The following is a 22,457-nucleotide window of genomic DNA, read 5'->3' as shown; positions in this document are numbered from 1 at the left end:
TGTGGAATGAATGTTGGCAGAAGTCAATGTGTTTTCCAGTCAAGTACAATTTCACTGTAGTGCATAAGACAGCACATTTTGGCTGTGTAATGTGTCCTGAAACAAAAACAATCAAATACGTTGGCTCATTTACAAATGCTCTAAATGGCCTAATAATGTGTGAGCCAGAATTCTCCATCATGGGCACCAAACTTTCTATAGCTGGGGCGAGTCTCATTTAAATAAGCACAAGCCTGAGCTTTCCTGCAATTAGTTTCTGTCAGTCGTTTATTGAGAACTGCTTGTATGAAGGCACTACAGAGACACAAATTCTCCTTTCAGGTTGCACTATGGAATGAATAAAAAAAACAAAACAAGAATAAATGTAATTTATACCAATAATCATTGGAAAAAAAATACAAAACACAGTCAATTTATATATCAGTGCCTCAGCAAATGTTTGAAAAGTTCTGCAACAAAAGGCACAATTGGGTGCAGTGGGTCTTAACAGTATTGCTTGTAAAAGTGAGGCAGCGTGGGCAGTATTTGGCTGGTATTTGATTGAACTCTGCCAGGCTAAACTCTTACTATGTCGATCTGATTAGCTTGCAATTGCAGCGATTACAGAGGGCGCTTTCATGTTTGCTCAGCTGACAGTTACCGTGGCTGCAGGCTATAGTTTAGAATTGTTTCTGTTTTTTGAGTGAAAGCATTTAATGGGTGACAGAGTCTTCTGTGCGGCTGATCTCAGACAGGAAAAATGTTAACAGATTGCTTGGATGTTATCTGTTGATTAAAGCTAGATTGAGTGCTTAGAGTGGAATTCTTTGGATGAACACTCCTACAGAAAATAGACTAAGACGGACAAGGATGACAGTCTGGCGGCCCCTGAAAGAACTAGCGGGAAGGAAATGAAGGAGAATTGCGCTTCGAATGGCTTTAAATAGCTTTGAAGAATGTACTTTACATTTTGCAGTCAACTCAAGATACAAAAAAAATGGACTATTTTTATTTTCAAAACAAAACTACATCATTTCTGCCATGTATCTCTGCAAAACCAAAGACCAGGTGTATGTATTGATAAGCACAAAGCTTTTCTTGAAGTATCACAAAAACAAACATTAAAAACATCCCCCTCTGCTCAGTTCTCTGGTTGCGTCTGTCTGTTTTTCTGTCTGGCCAGTGGGTGGCATGAGTGGTCTTCGGGGTGCACACCTGCTGCCAATCTTTAATTATGAGACTCTGTATTTAAGGGCTCTTCTGCTGTGCACCTGTGTCAGAGTATTGTTCATTGCATTGCCACTTCCACGCTCGTTGACCTGTTGTTTGTTATCGTTCCCGTCGTGTTTCTCGCTCTAGCTTCTCGGTACTATTTTTCTCTGCTCGGCAGACTTTTATTTTACATATTGGATTTTTCTCGCGTTTTCCTAGACGTTGTTTTTCTTTCGCATACTCGGTTCTATTTTTGTTCCCTTGCCTTTTGGATGCAAGCGCTTTTTGTTAGCCATTCTTATTATAAATATTAAACAATCCTGTTTGTCACAGAGATCTTGTTGACGTCTGCGATTATTGGGATCCAAAACCAGATTCAGCTCGCCGCAAACGTGACAGAATGCTCCGACCAATATGGATCCCGTAGATCATGACCAAGATTCTATCAAGGGGGAGTTCGTTATGAGCAGATTGACTGGTCAGGCGGCGTCATGGGCAGTGGAAATTAGCAATGCTCAACCCGTGCTTCGGTCTTCGATTTTGTCGCCGAGTTTCGTTGTGTGTTCCACCATCCTGTCATGGGAAGAGAGGCTGAAGGACGGCTATTGGCTATTCGACAAGGGAAACAATCCGTTGCTGAATACTCAATTTCGTTTCGGATCTTGGCCGCCCAGAGTGGTTACGGTGTCCGCGCTCTTTGTGGCTTGTTTCGGCGCGGATTAAATATTTCTTTGAAGGATTAACTGGCAACCCGTGATGACAGCACCACCTTAGAGGACCTTATTAGCCTGGCCCTTGTTTTGGACAAGCGGGAACGCTGAGACGTACGGGAAGACGCCCGTTCTCAACCCCGTCGTGCAGGTGGTCGGCCGGCTTCCCGCGAGTCCTGGCGACCATCCAGACCAGAGCTGCGCTCCAGTACCCGGACTACTGATACCGATGAGGAGCCCATACAGCTGGGAGGTGGACGTTTGGGGCTAGAGGAGAGATGGCGCCGGATTCGGGAACAGGCCTACTTCTACTGAGGCCAACAAAGACATCGAGTGGCCGACTGTTCCGTTGCCCCAACCCACCTTGCGACGCGCTCCGACAAATGTGAGTTTACATCCAGCACCGTCTCACTGGAGCCGAGCAGGGAGTAGTCCGTTTGGGGACTTCTTAAGAGACTGGAACTAGACGGAACTATTTACGGTCCTTCACGGGCTCTTCCGATTCGGGCACTGGTGGACTCTGGGGCGGATGATTGTTTTTTAGACCCTATGTTGGCAAACGAACTGGGTTGTCAGGTGGAAGAGTTAAAGGACATAAAAAGGGTTTACCTGCCCATTAAAGTTAAAGGTATCAGGCAACCACATTGAATACAGGAAGTTTTACCTAATGAGGTCCCGTTCCATGCCGTTAGTTCTGGGGTTGCCGTAGTTAAAGACCCATAATCCCGTCATCTCCTGGGAACGTCCCACTATCGAGAATCGGAGTCCGTTTTGTTATGCTCACTGTTTGCAGTCGGCAGCCGACAAAAGAAGCCCGGCACGTACCAATCCACCTGAAGCTATATGTTTGAATAATGTCCCAAGTGCATACCATGGTCTGCGACAAGTGTTTAGCAAAGACTGCGCTCAGTCCTAGCCGCCGAACCGACCGTATGATTGTACCATTGAATTAATTAACAACGCCCCTCTTCTGAGTTCACGTCTTTATCAGGTTTCTCACGCGGAACGAGAAGCATTAAGGGAGTACATTAACAGCTCACTCGCGGCTGGCCTTATCACGTCTTCTCGATCCCCTTTGGGGGAGGGGTTTTTCTTCATAGAAAAGAAAGACAAGTCGTTACGCCCTTGTGTCGACTATCGGGGATTGAATGAGATTACCATAAAAACTAAATATCCACTCCCATTTTTAGATTCGGCGTTCGCCCCTCTCCAATATGCCACTATATTCTCCAAATTAGATCTGCGCAGTGCTTACCATCTGGTCCGTATTCGGGAGGGGGATGAATGGAAGACGGCATTCAAGACACCTTTGGGGCATTTTGAATACGTGGTCATGCCATTCGGGTTAACCAACGTGCCGGCCGTATTCCAGAGTCTCATTATTGATGTGTTGAGAGATTTTTTAAATGTATTTTGTTTTGTCTATTTGGACGACATTTTGATCTTTTCACATACTCTTCAAGAGCACCAACACCATGTCCGACTTGTTCTACAGCGACTGTTGGAAAACCGGCTATTCGTCAAGGCTGAGAAATAATAGTTTTATGTCGAGTCCATTTCATTCCTGGGTTTTGTTATTGAGAAGGGGTAGCTGAGAACTGACTCTGCCAAAGTTAAAGCGGTGGTAGAGTGGCCTCCGCCTACCAGTAGGAAACAGTTGCAACGTTTCTTGGGTTTTGCTAATTTTTACCGCCGGTTTATCCGAAATTACAGCCAGAGAGCCCTACCTCTGACCCGGTTGACCTCAGTCAAGGTTCCATTTAGATGGGACACTGACGCCGACAATGCGTTTTTGGAACTTAAGAAGGCCTTCACTAACCCCCCGGTTTTGCAACATCCAAACCCATCGTTTCCTTTTGTTGTAGAGGTGGACGCTTCGGATTCAGGGGTGGGGGCGGTACTGTCTCAGCGATCCCCAGTTGACCAGAGACTCCACCCTTGCGCCTTCTTCTCACGTCATCTCAGTCCAGCCGAAGCCAACTATGACGTGGGGAATCGGGAACTGCTAGCTGTCGTTATGGCTCTGCAGGAATGGCGACACTGGCTCGAGGGGACTGAGGAACCGTTTACCGTGTACACCGACCACAAGAACCTCGCATACATTCGCTCGGCCAAAAGACTCAACTCACGTCAAGCCCAGCGCCCGCTTCTTCTGACACGGTTCAACTTCACTCTTACTTACTGTCCTGGTTCCAAGAACATACGACCTGATGCTCTCTCCCGGATCCATGACCCCGCGGAGAGAAGCAGCGAAGCACACAACATTCTTCCCGCCCATCGTATTTTGGGGGCCCTACAATGGGAGATCGAACGGAGGGTCCAGGAAGCCCAGAGCGGAACCCCAGTCCCGGCTGGCTGTCCCACAGGGCAACTTTTTGTATCCCCACCTCTACGCTCTGACGTATTGCAGTGGGGGCACTCATCTAAGGTTGCGTGCCATCCTTGGGTGAACCGGACCTTACAACTCCCAGCGGTTTTGGTGGCCGAAGCTGCGGAAGGATCAACGGGATTTCGTCAAGGCCTGCCCCGACTGCGCATGCAGTAAATCATCCCGTCAGTCACCGGCCGGGTTGCTGCGGCCTCTACCCGTTCCGCCTCGGCCGTGGTCCCACATCTCCATGGACTTTGTCACAGGCCTGCCTCTTTGTCGGGGCAAGTCCGTTATACTCACCGTTGTGGATAGATTCTCTAAATCGGCCCATTTTGTTTCCTTGTCCAAGCTGACGTCCGCGCTGGAGACCGCCGACATCCTCATCAATCACGTCTTCCGTCTTCATGGGATCCCGGTGGACATTGTGTCTGACCGGGGCCCTCAGTTCGTCTCCCAGGTATGGAAGCGGTTTTGTCGGGCCTTGGGGGCAGCGTCTTGTGCATCTTTGTGTAAGAAACCACCATGCCTAAGGAAAAACAATCAGTCAAACAAAGAAGAAGGTTGTGAAGATGTCAATCATTTTTCTGCGCTCACAGGAAAAACACACTATTTTCGTGCCCAACGCAAGTCTTGCACAAAACACTGAATTAGTCGATTATCCTAAAATGACAAATCGCCTGTTGTCATGCTGAGTGGACACTACTTTCTGTGACCAAATTTTTGGATGACTCAAGGGCAAGGCAATTTTGTGAACTGAAACACCCAAATAGGTGCAACACAGCCCCAAACATGCTAGATTAGACTTACACTGGCATGAAAATGAAGTTATGTGATTTTAGGCTGAGCATGACCGCAGTCTCCCAAAATAGGGCCCACAGTGTGAGGCAGTGAGGGGCTGCCTCACACTGAGCTTCAGAAAAAAAATGTCCATCCCTTGTTTGCTAACAAATGGGCAATATATGCTAAAAAGAGTGAACACAGGAAAATAAAGGTCCTCGGGAAGTTGAGTGGATTCAGCAGTGGTGCACACTTTGTAGTATTTCTGCTCGATGGGGAAGTTCATCACCTTTTTTTGATTTTAAAATGATTGTGCGTTCCAAAATATAAAGCTTCAAACAGATAACTTCGAAGGCTCTGTTTGTGTACACACACGCCCATGTGCGCAGTGTAAAAAAACGACTTAATGTAATTTTTGTGCCGGGGAAATTGTAATTCAAGTTCCACACCCCTGGCACATCTGACAATTTGATTACAGAAAGCAGACTGGACTGTGTAAGAACAGGCACATTTTTTGTGCAGGGCAAGTCTTGTTTAGTAGTTATGAATTTTGGTATACCGTGCTGCACGTCGCAAGCCTTTCTGGCAGACTGACACCATTTTCTCTTTCACTCCTCCGGTGTACCTGCCAATTTGGTCAGAAAAGTAGACAACATTTTAGACGACCCAAAACAAGGTCTCAATGGTAGCGCAGGTGGTGCAACATGATTTTGGTACATTAGATTGAGGCGGAAGCAGAGAGATTTGGCGCTCTGTAGATGTGTGTGATGGACATCATTGTAGTACATTCATAAATATGACAGTAGCACGTGGAAGTTCCTCTTGACCATAGTAGAAATCAACTAATTGAAGAAATTGCAATCATTATCAGTGATGGGCATCCTGTCAGTATTGATGGAAAGTCCGTCAGTCTTAATGGGTTGGAGAAATTCACTGGCACACCCACATCTGATGATTATCATTAAAAAATGTTTCAGTAGTACCCCCCTGATTGTGCGACACAGCTATTGTGGGTGTGTGGTCACACATCAATGCACAGTTGTTGGTGTCCCACGTGCGGACGACTACATCATCCGCAAGTGGTGATCTTGCAGTGTACTTATATCAGAATCAGAATCATCTTTATTGGCCAAGTATGTAGAACACACAAGGAATTTTTCTCCGGTATAACACGCTGCACTAGTATCATCGTAAACAACAAAATCATTGAACCATTTTAGAGTAACCAGTAGTTTTGTAGTACCATTTTGTAGTACAAGAAGAGTGACTACGTCAGTGACTGTTTAAGGAGTTAATGGCTAGAGGGAAGAAGCTATTTAATTGTCTACTGGATTTGGTGCGCATGGATCTGTAGCGTCTGCCTGAGGGAAGTGGCTGGAAAAGGTGGTGGGCAGGGTGCGGGGGATCCAGGAGGATTTTCCGTGCCCTTGTCTAGAATCTTGCAGTGTGCAAGTCCTCAAGAGTGGGTAGGGGGCGGTGCCAACGATTTTTTTCCGCCGTCCTAACTGTCCGTTGAAGTCCTGTTTTGTCCTTTTTTGTGGCGGCCCCAAACCAAACTGTGATGGAAGAACACAGGATTGATTCGATGACTGTCGTGTAGAACTGTCGTAGCACCTCCTATGGCAGGCCATGCTTCCTCAGCAGCCTCAGGAAGTACATCCGCTGAGGGGCCTTTTCAGGATGGAGATGGTGTTGACTTCCCACTTCATGTCCTAGGAGACTGTGATTCCGAGGAACTTGAAGGTCTCGACGGTTGACACAGGGCAGTTGGATAGTGTGAGGGGCAACTGTGGAGAAGAATGTTTCCTGAAGTCCATGATCATCTCTACAGTCTTGAGCGTGTTCAGCCCGAGGTTGTGTCGGGTGCACCAGAGCTCCGGCTGCTTCACTTGTTGGCGGTACGCAGACTCGTCGCCGTCTTTGATGAGACCGATGACCGTGGTGTCGTCTGCAAACTTTATGAGTTTGACAGCTGGATCTGTTGAGGTGCAATCGTTTGTGTAGAGAGAGAAGGGCAGTGGAGAGAGGACACATCGTAGGTGGGGCTCCAGTGCTGGTGGTGCGTATTGATGATGTTGTTGCTCCCAGTCTCACCTGTTGTGTCCGTCCCGTCAGGAAGCTGACGATCCACTGGCAGATTGTAGGGGACACACCGAGGTGGAGTAGTTTGGGGGTGAGGAGTTCCGGGATGATGGTGTTGAACGCAGAGCTGAAATCCACAAACAGAATCCTTGCGTAGGTCCCTGTGCTGTCGAGGTGCTCGAGGATGTAGTGCAGACCTATGTTGACTGTGTCTTCCACAGACCTGTTTGCCCAGTAGGCAAACTGGAGAGGGTCCAGCAGGGGTCCAGTGATGTTCTTTAGGTTGTTCAGCACAAGGCGTTCAAAGGACTTCATGACCACAGACGTCAGGGCGACGGGCCTATAGTCGTGCAGTTCCGATGTTGCCGATTTCTTGGGAACTGGGATGATGGTAGACTGTTTGAAGCAGGATGGGACCTCACACAGCTCCAGGGATCTGTTGAAGATTTCTGTGAAGACCGGAGCCAGCTGGTCAGCGCAAACTTTCAGGCAGGAGGGGGACACTTTGTCCGGCCCCGGAGCTTTCTTGATCTTTTGCTGCTTGAAGAGCCTTCTCACGTCCTGTTCGTGGATCTGTAGTGGAGAAAAAGAGGGTGGGGGGTAGGTAGAGTGGTTTCTGGTAGAGGTGGGTGTGTGTGGGAAATGGGGGTGTCCGGCAGAAAAACATGTTTAGTTCATCAGCAAGACCCTTATTGTTCACTGTTTGGGGGAATGGCATTCTATCGTTAGTGATTCAACGCACTTTGCACTTGCCAATGTCATGCACTGACAAATTTAATTATTATGATAAATACATTGTGGTACTGGCATGTTTTCTTGCTTAACCGAGGCAGCATCATTGACATTTTCAATTCATTTGAGTTTTATTTATTTTGTTCCCATTCCCAACAGAAGTTAGGCATTTGGCACATAAAGCAAGTCAAGAACCACCCCCTCACACTTGAAGAGACAAACTGAAAACCAAACTATAACGTTTCCCTGACGCCACGTGTGAAAAAGTTTTACTAATGTCCTGTCCATTTCCTCATTTTGTTTTGATCACCATCATTGTAGAAAATTCCACTTTAGAAAGACAAGATGGTGGAAGCATTTTTTTCCAGTTTAAAAGGATTCTCTGCCTCAAAAGGTTGTCACTACCAATTATAGAGTTGGGGATCCTAGCATGAGATCCACCTGTAAAGATTAATTCTGTATTTTAAGATGGACTGCTGAAATTGTCTCTTAAATTAAATTTTCCTTTGATTCTCGGTTTTAGTCTTTTGTTGTCTGATTGGAAGTTTCTACCGTTTCAAACAAACTCTCCAAAGATGTTTGTTGGCCAAGCATTATCTATCAGAGACATTTTCTGCCCGGTCTTTTTTGTGGGACTGTTTTGATTCAGCTGACAGCTGGTATAGGCTCCAGCACCCACCGCGACCCTAGTGAGGATCAAGCGGCTCGGAAGATGAATGAATGAATGAACTCTCTGTACCATTTATTGTGTAAGTAATACTTACACAATAAGTATTATTGTGTAATACCTCATGAGGCGTGTCGACACACTGACACACTGTGTTGATACTGTGTTGAAACTGTGTCGCTGACCACTGCCACCTGCTGGACCTTCAAGATCCCTGCAGCCAGCCCACTTAACAGACTGAACTGACTGATAAATTTTCTTGTACGGTATATTGAACATATAAAATATACAATTCAGTAATAAATTGACAAAAAGTGAAGGTAAGATATAAAAAAGTAAAAGAAAATAGTCATCATCACACATATGTGTTCAAAAGAGTAGAAAGAAGTAAAAAACCTATCGAGTCCTACCCCTTCTTATATATGAATTCAAATTCAAATCATTTTTCAAAATAGGAAAGAAAGTCTACATATCAACAAATGCTTTTACCCTTATGTATGCTGTACTTATCTATTTTTATAACTTTCGTTTTGTATATACAGTACATACTCATTGGAGCACATGTATATGTCGATTTTCTCATATTCTTAATGGATGCTACATTTCATTAATATATTAAATAATCTCATCAATGTATTTCTGATGTATTGCTATATTTCATGAGTGTATCGAATTTATCAGCTTAATTCAGATTCGTGTAGTTTTCTCGTACTACTCTCGAATTCATTTTTGATCTCTGCAAGAGAGTTGCTCATTTTTCTGGTCCGTTTCAGAATCATTCCATAGATTTACACCTATTACAGATACACTCCTTTGCTTGATGTTTGTTCGTGTTTTGGATTTTTTTTGTATACGTTAGTACCCCTTAAATTATGACAACTTTCTCGAATTTCAAAAAGCTTCTTGATGTTTTGGCAAAGGAGGTTATTGTGTGCTTTTTACATTAGTTGGTTGATTTTGAAGTCAACCAGGTAATGAGATTTCATTGTTTAATTTGATAAACAGTGGATTTGTGGGTTCCGTCTATTTGGAGCCAGTGATTGTTCTGATTGCTTTGTATTGTAGTTTTAAAACAGAGTGTGTTTTACTGGCATTTCCCCATATTTCCACACAATAGGTCAAATATGGAAGTAATAAAAGTATAATGTGTACAAGGATCTCTTATTCAGCACATCCTTAGTTTTTGGGAGGATCCCTATGGTTTGGGATATTTTTCTTTTATTTATTTGATTTATAACATTATCTATTATATAGCTTCCAGCATGGTTTTGCATCTACTACTGTTCCAAGAAATTTTCATAAGATCATTCATCGAGTTGATGATGAAGTGTATACAATGTCATTCACATCCATGCATTCATTTTCCAACATTCAATGTGTTCCAATAATGTGAAAATCATTTGAATGAGGATGCTTGTGGGCTTTGACTTCACAAATTTTTATTGAGAAAAATAAGATGCTCCAATGTTTTAAACTTCAGCCTGTTGCGTCTTTTACAAGCAATTTCCCCTGCTGTGGAGAACACACGCTCACAAGGGACGGATGAGGCTGGCGTACAAAGGAACCCCTTTGCGAGGTGGGAGAGGTTTGGGAAAGAAGTGTGTTGGTCCTTCCAGTACAACAGCGGGTCCCGGTCACGTGCAATATTCCCGTGCCAGGTACCGCTGGACCTCAGATATAGCATTGGCTGTTGCACCACCTCTTCCCAGTCTCCCCACCTCATCATCCAGATAACTCCACAGGCCACCTAAAAAACAAAACCAAACAAATTGGCATTTAGAACAGTTTTCAATAAACTAATAATTATGAGTAACATGCCTGATGTAGTTGCAGAGGGCTGCGATGATGGTCAAGGCTGGGCCTCGATTGTGCACCCGATGACACGCATGCGCTCAGCCCGCAGCCTGGATATGGCCTCCGTGCACCTGGAGGAACTGCGGAATCCAAGTGATTTGAATCTGGGGTCTAGAAGTGTTGCTAAGGTTAACACACTCATAGACTCCAAACTGGAAGCGGTGTCTGTGACTCGACGCTTGAGGTGTTCGTGGAGTTGTATGACTGGCTGTGTGTGCAGGGTTGAAGAGTGGCGCTCAAGTGCATGATAAAGTATTTTCATCATTGGGATGACCTTTGAACCTGAAACTTTCCTCTCTTCAGACAACTCCACTGTAGCTTGATGGAATGGAGAAAGCACAGGTAGTGCTTCTCCTATGATGGTGAACTCATCAGCTGTCAGTGGAGCCAAATCTGTCTTTAGGGAGGCCAGAAATACCCACACTGGTTCCCTCTCACCATGCAGCCTTGACAGCATTTCATAGGTACTGTTCCAGCATGTTGGCACCTCATTGATAAGTTTCAGTGTTGGACGTCCCATCTGTTGCTGCACCTGAGCAAGCTTCTCCTTGGCTGTAGTGCTTGAACGGAAATATGTAACAATGTGCCGAGCTTTGTTCCTAATGTCTGTAAGTGCAGGGACCTGATCCCACGATTTTCTAACTAATTAAGACTAGGCGCAATGCAAATTGAGTGGCATATTTGGAGGTGTCTAGTGGATGCGATCATGTTCGGTGCTGTCAGTCACAAGACACTTTACTTTGTTGGTTATGTCCCAGTCCATCATGCCCCTTTTGACCTGGGCCAAATTGTCAGCAGTGTGATTTTGTGGAAAATATTGTACTCCCAACACTGATGACCACAACTGCATATTTGCATTAATGTAGTGACAGGTGAGTGCCAAGTAGGCCTCCATGTTGACAGAGGTCCACATGTCAGTCGTTATACTCACTGCCACAGCTTGCTGTACTTCCATTTTCACTTTTTCCCGTTCCTCCTTATATTTGTCGGTCACCATTTTCTTGATGGTCTGAAAATTAAACCAAAAGCAAACATTATATGGGATTCATCTACTACTTTATGGAACTTTCACACAGACCTTTCTCGTCGGCAAAACATATGAGGGTTCAAGGAGCCTTCACTCTCCACAATGCTAAGGGGCTGGCAGTCCTTGATAATGAAGTTCAGCAGTGCCTGATCGAGCAGCCGCTTCCTAGAAGCTTGATTGTCAAACGTGGAGAGTCAACCAATAATAATTACTGATTGCCAATTAATCATCAACATAGCAACCGTGAAAAGATGAGTGAACGTTTGTATACCTGGCGTAATACTGGGTGTATCGCGGACTTCATTCTCATGCTTGGCCCGATAATGCCTCAGCATGGTGGAGGTGCTTCTGTTGGTGTATGACAATTTGACCCGGCAAATTCGACATTTCACCTGTAATGAAATGTGAATAAGAAGTAACTAAGAGTTACCTTGAAATGTATTTGAATTAGAATGGTACAACAAATGTCAATAATCTGAGAGTCACTCGGCGAGTGCCTCTCGCCGAGAGGCTCTCGGCGACATAAGGCGATTTGAATAAATAAATAAATAATGCCTTATTCTCCAGGACATCAAAATGGTCCCTCACGGTGGATGATTTGCCTCTCTGCTCCATAATTGGCAAGGAAGGCAAGGCACGAACACGAAGTCTGCAGTGACACGAACTTCGACAAGCGAGCGTGAGTGAGGTCTGACTTGTTTCGGCAGGTGGCATTGTGTGCCATACGCACTTCCTTATAAACACTATGCTGCGGGCTTTTGCTGCGTCAACGCCCTCTGCACTGAATCGACGCCCCCGGGACTATGTGGCGCAGCCTGGACTGTGCCAAGCAGCCGATGCAGTCTAAACTGCACCGGTGCAGTTCATGTGTCAATTACCAGGATGGACTGTGTCAACGCAGGCGATGTGTCAATTAGAAGCCTGGACTGTGTCAACGCAGCCAATGCAGTCTTAACTGCGCCGGTGCAGTTCACATGTCAATCACGTGACGTAATGAAGCAGCACATGCATCGACATGTGGTTTGCTCTATGTCAACGCATCGGTGTCGCTGGACCCATCACTAGTAAGTATGGCTTTGTTTTGTGATTTGGCTTTTTCTTGCATGTAGTTGATTCATTGTTTTTCGTTTGTATTCTCGGTTCTTTGTTTTCCTCTCTGTGTCACATTTCGGTTTTTCGGTCTGGCCAGCAGGTGGCATGAGCGGTCTTCCGAGCACACCTGCTGGCAATCGTTAATCAATAGAGACACTATTTAAGGACTCCTACGTTCTACACCTGTTGTGGGAGTATTGTTTATGGCATTGCTTTCCTCATTGCTCATTGACTTAGTGGCTTTTGACCTCGTCGTGTTTTCGAGTATAGTCTCGGTACCAAGTTTTTGTGTTTTTTTTCCCCCAAGATGGCGCCCGGGTAGGCAGCCTTCGGCAAGTGCTCTTCAAGAGCCTTGCTTTTTTGTTCTTTTTTGCTGTTTTTGTTTTTTGTTTTGTCACTTGTTGTTTGTTGTTTCATTGTGTGGACCTGATATGGACTGTTTTCAGCGCTTTTTGGCCACGACATTCGTCAAAGGAGCAGTATCTGTGCTTGGTGGTTGCGCCTTCTCGGCAGCACGCCTGTACCAGCACAGATTTTGATTGGGAGGAATGTCGGCGCCATTGACTGTCGGTGCTGGACAGACCTGGGGCGCTTGTGTTTTTTTCGCCAGTAATGGGCAGCATTTTTCACAACCCCGATTTGTTCAGTGGCTATGTCAGCGCTGTTGGACAGTTGGCGTTGGTGCGGCTGGATGGATGGCCGCTGAAGTTGAGGATGAGGAGAGAGGAGCGTTGGCGAAGAGCGCCGATGCGTATTTGGAACCGTGAGTCGCCGCTTGGAATTGAAATGGATTTCCATGGGACAGGAGAAGTGAACCAATCTCTTTTTTCGTCAATGGATGCTACAGCTTCTTGTTGACTTTGAAACTTAGCTTGTAGCTGACGTGTGCACATTTTGAGCATGACGTCTCTGATCCACTGGTTAAAGGACACTTTGATTCTCTCCTCTTTCATCTCAAACTGCTTCAAACAACAGAGCGTGTGACGGAAAAGTGGTTAGGACTGCACGACTGTCCGTGTTTTATGTTATGTGTTGTTTATTATTTTACTTTATGTTAACTGTTTTGTAAAGCGCTTTGTTACAGCTGCGGCTGTTGTGAAAGCGCTATATAAATCAGCATGTATTGTATTGTATTGTAAGTACTATTTTATTTTGATGATCTGGCTTTTCATGCGTGTACAAAGTCTTACATTGTTTTTCGTTCGTAGTTTGCGGGCTTTATTTTCTTCTCTTGCTCTTTTGTGCAAGCACCTTTTGTTAGTCGTTTTTGATTTACCTCCTGGTCCTCATTGTGGACCAGCGCTTTATGTTCTCGCTTATTTTCGGTTCGATTAAGACATTAAATTGTCTTTACATCGGAGACCTTGTTTTTGTCTACGTTTTTTGGATACCCCTCCCTGACTCGGTTTATCCGAGATCGTAACACTCCTGCCTTTTGTGCAAGCGCTTTTTGTTATTCGTTTTTATGCTCCCTAGTCCTTGTTTTGACCAGCGCTTTATGTTAGCACTTTGTGCGAATTTTTGGACATTAAATATTTTTTTGCTTCGGAGACCTTGTCTGGGGTCTACACATTTGGGATCCAAAACTTGATTCGGTTTGTCTGAATCGTGACAGTCACACTATATCAGTTACAAGCTAGTTATCTTCAAGGCAGTCTGAAGTAGTTACATTGAAGTCTCAAGGATGTCCCAATACTGTGGGGGTGGAGGAGAAGGAATCGAGCAAGTCTAGTAGAGTCGCCACAAAATGTAGTGTAGGCAGCACGATGGCTGCCATGACGCCAGAGGTCAAGGGCTTGATTCCAGGCCCTGGCTATCCTGTGTGGAATTTGCATGTTCTCCCTGTGCCTGCGTGGGGTTTCTCTGGGTACTCCGGGTTTCTCCCACATTCCAAAAACAGGTAATTTATTTGAACACAGTAGAACTGTCCATAGGTGTGATTGTGAGTGTAAATGGTTGTTCATATGTATGTACCATACCTAGTGGCGGATGCTGGTCTGTCAAGGAGGGGAAGCTCAATTTCGGCCTACATCATGAAATGTGTCCGTTTTTTTATACGTGAATTCTATTCTCCGTTCCTTTATCAAAAAAAAAAAAAATGAAAAGGATGCCTTCACCATAAGATCGGTGATTGGCTCATTTCACTGTCAATCAAAAAGAGATTCAGCCTCAGACAGATCATCCAATCATCGTGCAGAAAAGCTGAGCGTCCGGGCCAGCCGATACACACCCACTAGATTCCCAGAGAAGCTGAGCGTCAGATGGGTGGGACAAAACCAGCATTTATGCAACAACTCGTCTCGTTGCAATGCATTGGGACAACCTACACTGAACTCTCAAGATGCCCAGTGTCCGCGCGGTCGACGCTCGGTGTCCGCACAGTTTAAAGCACAGTGAAGCTGCTGGAGTGAATGAGAAGAGAGTCGCGTCGTAAGCAATAATAAGAAGCTGATTCAGAACAAAAGTAGAGCACGTTGGAGTGCATATTTAGTCAATGACATATCCACACAATTGTATGTACACACATATGTTTGATCACTTACTTTTTGACATTTTAGGGTAAGCTGAGCTTCCCTTGTAGTCTTAGAGCAATTGCCTCTGACCGTACCCAACCTACCGCCCAAGGACTGCTGGGATAGGCTACTCAGTGCTCAGTCACAGCTGTCACACAGCCTAGCACAGAAGCAGTTAATTAAACTCAAATGTGCAATATGATGGTTCAGCTTCAAGAGTTGCTCCACACAGAGTGTGCAGATTTCAAGAAAGTGCGGTAAGTCGATGGGAGAATCTGTGTTGCCAAAAAAAGTACGTAGCAGCGCACCTTTTCTGACTTGAGCACCTGGGAGAATATGCCTGTAAATTTTCCTCACAAAGTGACTTTTTTATTATTATTCCTGCAATGAAAATTGATTTTCCTTCAAATTCCTAAATCACTGTGTGCTAGAAACACAAAAAAACCATCTATGTTATGTCAAACTATAAGCCTCAAAGCGGCAAACCACTTGCTGCTTTCTGGAGAACAGCACCCTTGGGAAACACTTTGCAACTCTTGGCAGCGCAAGCAGTCAAGCTTCCGTGCATGAAACTGCAAAGCTCGCGAGTGAGTGATTGCTTGGATGAAATGTTGATTGCCATGGATACGCCACTGGTTCTTTGACTTGACAGTGGAGTTTCCTCTTTTCCATATATTTGAGACACAGCATTCCCACATAAATCTCCCGAACTTCCCAGGGCTTATTTTGTGACGCTTTGTGCTGAAAGTTTAGCCTGTTTTCACCACAAAAATCTGTTCAGAAATCTCTCAACCCCACAGTGGCTTCTATTCAGCAATTCAGTGGTCATCGTTCATGAGGCCAAGCTAATCTGCAGGTACCTCTTTCTGATTTTATTTTTTTTAGGTCACCCCAACTACAGCCAAATGCTAGCACATTTACTTGCATTTATCCTTGGAAAGATTTCAGAATTTGAAATCCCATGCAATGCAGCAACATTCTGTAAATCAAGTGTGTGTCAAATAGTGATACTGTACTTTTTTGGTGTGTGTGGGGGGTTTGGGGGGAATTAAATTCTTATTTCTTGAACCTATATCTACCGTCTGATGAGACCTTTAAGAAACTCCTCAAACAGGACTACAAATCTTCAGCCCAAACTTAATGAATTTGAGTCATACAAATAGGAAATGTATGAGGGAAAAACATAACATACAGTAAGTCACTTCAATACCACAGACTGTCAGAACTGGTGTATCGTGTTTTTTTGATTGAAAGTGCTTTGCTTCTTTTTACACTTCAGTGAAAACTAAGTTAAATTGTGAGACGTATGTCAATCAACAGCATCTGCATGTGCAAAAACAGGCATTACTTCATTGCTCACTCAAACAGATGTGGAAGCCGATCTACTGGCCGGGCGCACCTAACATAGGATATAGCAAAGAGGAAAACTTGCCATGCAGTTCATTTTGCAGGTTCTGGAAGGAGTATATACAAAAAGGTTCATCTATCACTTGCAACGTGATTTGTCCAACCTGAGACAAATGGCGATGGCTGAAATGCAAGTGCAAAAGTTCTGATGAGTGCAACAGCCTCGAGTAGGTGCAGGCAGAAAAATAGGCGACAGTGAGAACGGATATTTTCCACTCATATAGAGTTTGCCATCCATCCATCCATTTCCTTCTGTTTGTACAGAATCAGGTGATGAAGGAAGCAGCTTCAACAGGGAAGTACAAACTGCCCTCTCCCAAGCCACATCATGCAGATCTTTTGGGGGTGGATAAGCTCCAGCACGTCTTGTGACCCTTGTGGGGATAATAAAGCATAATAATTCTACTGGAAACTAAAGAACACCTGCTAAAAAAAATGGATGATTTTCCAACACAAGCAGAGGACTTAGTAAACCTGTTTCAACGTCTGACTTGATGGCCTGCTGACTGAGTGTGTCTGGATGTGGATCATCTTTACACTCGCTGGTTCGAGGCCCAGGTTTGGAACAGGCCAAACCCAAAATCTAAATCAGTCTGCAAAGCTTTTATTCTGCAGCCAGCGAGCATGACCAAACAAAACTGGTTAGATAGCCCAGTGAGGAAAACCTGGTGCTGAGGCAACACTTTTCAATTAGTGGCTGCAAAAATAAACCTCCACATCCAATGAGCTCACTCACCTTGTGGTTTTCCTAATTAAACCATCCAGCCACAGATTATTTAGGGTTCTGAAATGTATTTTGCTACCAGTCCAAAAATACCATCTGCAGTAACTTGATTTGATCGATGGTAATGTTATTATTGAAAAGGGATGGGTTTTCGTTGGCAAGCGCCTGGTAGCCGGGCCTACACCCATGGGGCCCGGCCGGGCACAGCCCGAAGAGGCAACGTGGGTCCCCCTTCCCATGGGCTCACCACCCATGAGAGGGGCCAAAGGGGTCGGGTGCAATGTGAGCTGGGCGGCAGCCAAAGGCGGGGACCCTGGCGATCCGATCCCCGGCTGCAGAAGCTAGCTCTTGGGACATGGAATGTCACCTCTCTGGCAGGGAAGGAGCCCGAGCTGGTGTGTGAGGCAGAGAATTTCCGACTGGATATAGTCGGACTTGCCTCCACACACAGCCTGGGTTCTGGTACCAGTTCTCTCGAGAGGGGTTGGACTCTCTTCCACTCTGGAGTTGCTCACGGTGAGAGGCGCAGAGCAGGTGTGGGCATACTCATTGCCCCCCGGCTCAGTGCCTGTACATTGGGGTTCACACCAGGATACGAGAGTGTTGCCTCCCTCCGCCTTCCGGTGGGTGGACGGGTCCTGACTGTTGTTTGTGCATATTCATCAAACAGCAGCTCAGCATACCCACCATTTTTGGAGTCCTTGGAGGGTGTGCTGGAGAGTACTCCTGCTGGGGACTGCCTTGTTCTGCTGGGGGACTTCAATGCTTACGTGGGCAATGACAGTTGATTGTTGAGGCGGCCAAACTGAGTTGTGGCCGTAAGGTGGTTGGTGCCTGTCGTGGCGGCAACCCCCGTACTCGCTGGTGGACACCAGCAGTAAGGGATGCCGTCAAGCTGAAGAAGGAGTCCTATTGAGCCTTTATGGCCTGTGGGACCCCAGAGGCAGCTGACGGGTATCGACTGGCCAAGCGGAACGCAGCTTCGGTGGTTGCCGAGGCAAAAACCCGAGCGTGGGAAGAGTTTGGTGAGGCCATGGAAGCCGACTTCCGGACGGCTTTGAGGAAATTCTGGTCCACCATACGACGTCTCAGGAGGGGGAAGCAGTGCACCACTAACACTGTGTACAGTGGGGGTGAGGCGCTGCTGACTTTGACTCCGGACGTTGTGAACCGGTGGGCAGAGTATTTCGAAGACCTCCTCACCTCCACCAACACGTTTTCCTTGGAGGAAGCAGAGCCCGGGGACTCTGAGGTGGGCTCTCCTATCCACCTGAAGATCAGCACCTCCAAATCTGAAACCATGGTCCTCAGTCGGAAAAGGGTGGAGTGCCCCCTCCGGGTCGGGGAGGAGATCTTGCCCCAAGTGGAGGAGTTCAAGTATCACGGGGTCTTGTTCACGAGTGGGGGCAGGAGGGAGCGGGAGATCGACAGGCGGAAGCGGGAGATCGACAGGCGGATTGGTGCAGCGTCTGCTGTGATGCGGACATTGTATCGGTCTGTCGTGGTGAAGAAGGAGCTGACCCAAAGGGCGAAGCTCTCAATTTACCGGTCGATCTACGTTCCAACCCTCATCTATGGTCACGAGCTATGGGTCGTGACGGAAAGAACGAGATCCCGGTTACAAGCGGCCGAAATGAGTTTTCTCCGCAGGGTGTCCGGGCTCTCCCTTAGAGATAAGGTGAGAAGCTCGATCATCCGGGAGGGGCTCAGAGTCTAGCCGCTTCTCCTCCACATCGAGAGGAGCCAGAAGAGGTGGCTTGGGCATCTGATTCGGATGCCTCCTGAGCGCCTCCCCGGTGAGGTGTTCCGGTCATGCCCTCCGGGAGGAGACCCCGAGGAAGACCCAGGACACGCTGGAGAGACTATGTCACCCAGCTTGCCTGGGAACGATTCGGGATCCCCCGGGGAGAGCTGGACGAAGTAGCTAGGGAGAGGGAGGTCTGGGCTTCCCTGCTAAAGCTGTTGCCCCCGCGACCCGGCCCCGGATAAGCGGTAGATGATGGATGGATGGATGGATGGATGGATGGGTTTTTATTCCATCCACAAATTAATTTTTGCTTTATGGGTTTATTTCATGAATCTTGATCAATTTAGCCTGACATGTCTGTTTGAGCCTGGAAGATTCATGGCAACCCAGTTTTCAAAATGGATGTGTGACTTTGTGTGTGTTTTTTTCCTTCTTTTTTTTAAGGTGGGGGTGATGTGAAGCTTCATGAGGCATTGAAGCACTTTGACCAAATGGTTTGAAAAAGGTTTCATCTCTTCAACCTACACATGGACATAAAACCACTTTTGGCCAGGGCTTTAATCACTGGCAGTCGTATCTTGACCACATATGTGGCACAATGAATGAATTTATTATTCTTTATGATTTTTTTATTTCAGTTATAGTTCTTGGGAGTGACTACTACTGAAAGAAAAGAACACATGAACAGATTTCTCGACATAAATTGGCATGTGTATTTATGTGGGGGAATCTATTGTAAACTTTCCGAAAATTGTTGAATAATAAGCTGTTACAGGTTGTGTTATCTTGTCCTAAAAACAAACAAAAATAAAACCTTTTTGTTTTTCTTTTAAGCAGGTCCTCTACATGACACTTCTCTCCAGTCTTTGAAAACACCCATGCTACAGAAAATGCTGCCATGCACAAAAACAGGATTATAAAGTGAGATACAGTAAACTCCTTATATTTTTCTCTGAAAGGTAGCACTGGATCTCCATAGTTGGATTTGCTGTTCCATTTTTAGTCAGCGGTGCCGCTGTGACCACAGCGTCTGAATGATGCCACAGTTTGTTACTGAAGAGGGAACCACAGATCATATTAGTACGTGTCATGTTGCATGATGGTTGAGAGCCCAAAAAGCAAGCAGGAGAAGCAGGGTGAACTGAACAAAATGTATGAACAAAATACACTTGCAGGGGCACACTTAAAAAAAAGGGACGGGATTCTTAACGGCTATACTATACAGCTTCTCCCGGAGTTGCCTGATGAATTGGGCTCAAGTTTCCAATACAACCAAAATGGTTTCCTCGAGCATTTTCAGAATTGGGACAATTTAAGAGGAAGACGCATTTTCCTCTGCGAGCAGCAATTAAATGGTCTCCGCAACAATGTTGACGTCATCTGACGTGAAGAATGACATGTCCTGGTGTAGCCCAGCTAGTGCTCCTCCTTCTGGCTCCCGAGGCTCGACCAAACTTTATGCCATCCAATACGGTACTGTATGTGCTGTTCTATCAGGTCTCCACTTCTTGCATTGTTTTAAATTTTTTTCAATCCTCCTTTAACGATGTGGATAAGTAGGCCATTAAATCAATGCACTCCAAACACAATTGGTTATTATAAAACAAAAGACAAAAGGGTACTGTAGCATGTTTTAGGAGTGGTGCTGCTTCTACAGTAGCTTCTGTGCTTTGGCCTGGATGCCAGAGGGCACAAGGGTTCTGTTCCACCAGCTTTTTTACAATCAAAAATCCTAAGCTTCAGCTCTCTCACACAGGCTGTATTGGGGTCGGTGACCATATTATTAGTAAGCCGCCATTCCTCCATCGATGAGGCTCTCTCACAAGCCACTCTGTATTTTCTGAAGTGTATTATTGGAGGAATGTCTCCACTCTCAAAAGAACTAAACTGAGACTGGTTTTCTCACCCACAAAAATGGCATGTTACAACCAGGTACGCATCCATGTTGATGGGAGCCCACAAGTCAGATGTCTTTTTGAACAGCAGCGACCTTCAACAGTGACCTCTTGAGTCTAAAAGAAAGCATACATGAAGCTGAAGACACAAGTACATACCTGTCATGTAGGCTGGAACTTAATTTTGATCCAGTTTGGACAGAAATGCCCTGAATCCAACATCATCTACAATGCTAAACAGCTCCACTATCAGGGAAATAAGGGCTCCATCTAACTAATTAATTTTCATCTAATTTTCTAGTCCATCCATCCATCCATCTTCTACCGCTTATCCGGGACCGGGTCGCGGGGGCAACAGCTTTAGCAGGGAAGCCCAGACGTCCCTCTCCCTAGCTACTTCTTCCAGCTCTCCCCGGGGGATCCCGAGACGTTCCCAGGCCAGCTGGGTGACATAGTCTCTCCAGCGTGTCCTGGGTCTTCCTCGGGGTCTCCTCCCGGTGGGACATGCCCGGAACACCTCACCAGGGAGGCGCTCAGGAGGCATCTGAATCAGATGCCCAAGCCACCTCATCTGGCTCCTCTCGATGTGGAGGAGAAGCGGCTTGACTCTGAGCCCCTCCCGGATGACCGAGCTTCTCACCTTATCTCTAAGGGAGAGCCCGGAGACCCTGCGGAGAAAACTCATTTCGGCCGCTTGTATCCGGGATCTCGTTCTTTCGGTCACGACCCATAGCTCGTGACCATAGATGAGGGTTGGAACGTAGATCGACCGGTAAATTGAGAGCTTCGCCCTTTGGCTCAGCTCCTTCTTCACCACGACAGACCGATACAACGTCCGCATCACAGCAGACGCTGCACCGATCCGCCTGTCGATCTCTCGCTCCCTCCTGCCCTCACTCGTGAACAAGACCCCAAGATACGTAAACTCCTCCACTTGGGGCAAGATCTCCCCCCCGACCCGGAGGGGGCACTCCACCCTTTTCCGACTGAGGACCATGGTTTCAGATTTGGAGGTGCTGATTTTCATCCCAACCGCTTCACACTCGGCTGCGAAACGCTCCAGTGAGAGTTGGAGAGCCCTGTTTGAAGGAGCCAACAGCACCACATCATCTGCAAAAAGCAGGGATGCAATACTGAGGCCACCAAAACGGACCCCCTCAACGCTTCGACTGCGCCTAGAGATTCTGTCCATGAAGGTTATGAACAGAATCGGTGACAAAGGGCAGCCTTGGCGGAGTCCTACCCTCACTGGAAACGATTCCGACTTACTGCCGGCAATGCGAACCAAACTCTGACATCGGTGGTATAGTGACCGAACAGCCCGTATCAGGGGGTTCGGGACTCCATACCCACGAAGCACCCCCCACAGAACTCCCCGAGGGACACGGTCAAACGCCTTCTCCAAGTCCACAAAACACATGTAGACTGGTTGGGCGAATTCCCACATACCCTCGAGAACCCTGCTAAGGGTGTAGAGCTGGTCCACTGTTCCACGGCCGGGACGAAAACCACACTGCTCCTCCTCAATCTGAGGCTCGACTTCCTGACGGACCCTCCTCTCCAGCACCCCTGAATAGACCTTACCAGGGAGGCTGAGGAGTGTGATCCCTCTGTAGTTGGAACACACCCTCCGGTCCCCCTTTTTAAAAAGAGGGACTACCACCCCGG

Source organism: Hippocampus zosterae, chromosome 11 (assembly GCF_025434085.1).
Source record: "Hippocampus zosterae strain Florida chromosome 11, ASM2543408v3, whole genome shotgun sequence".
NCBI lineage: Eukaryota > Metazoa > Chordata > Actinopteri > Syngnathiformes > Syngnathidae > Hippocampus > Hippocampus zosterae.
Note: the sequence above shows the minus strand (reverse complement) of the source record.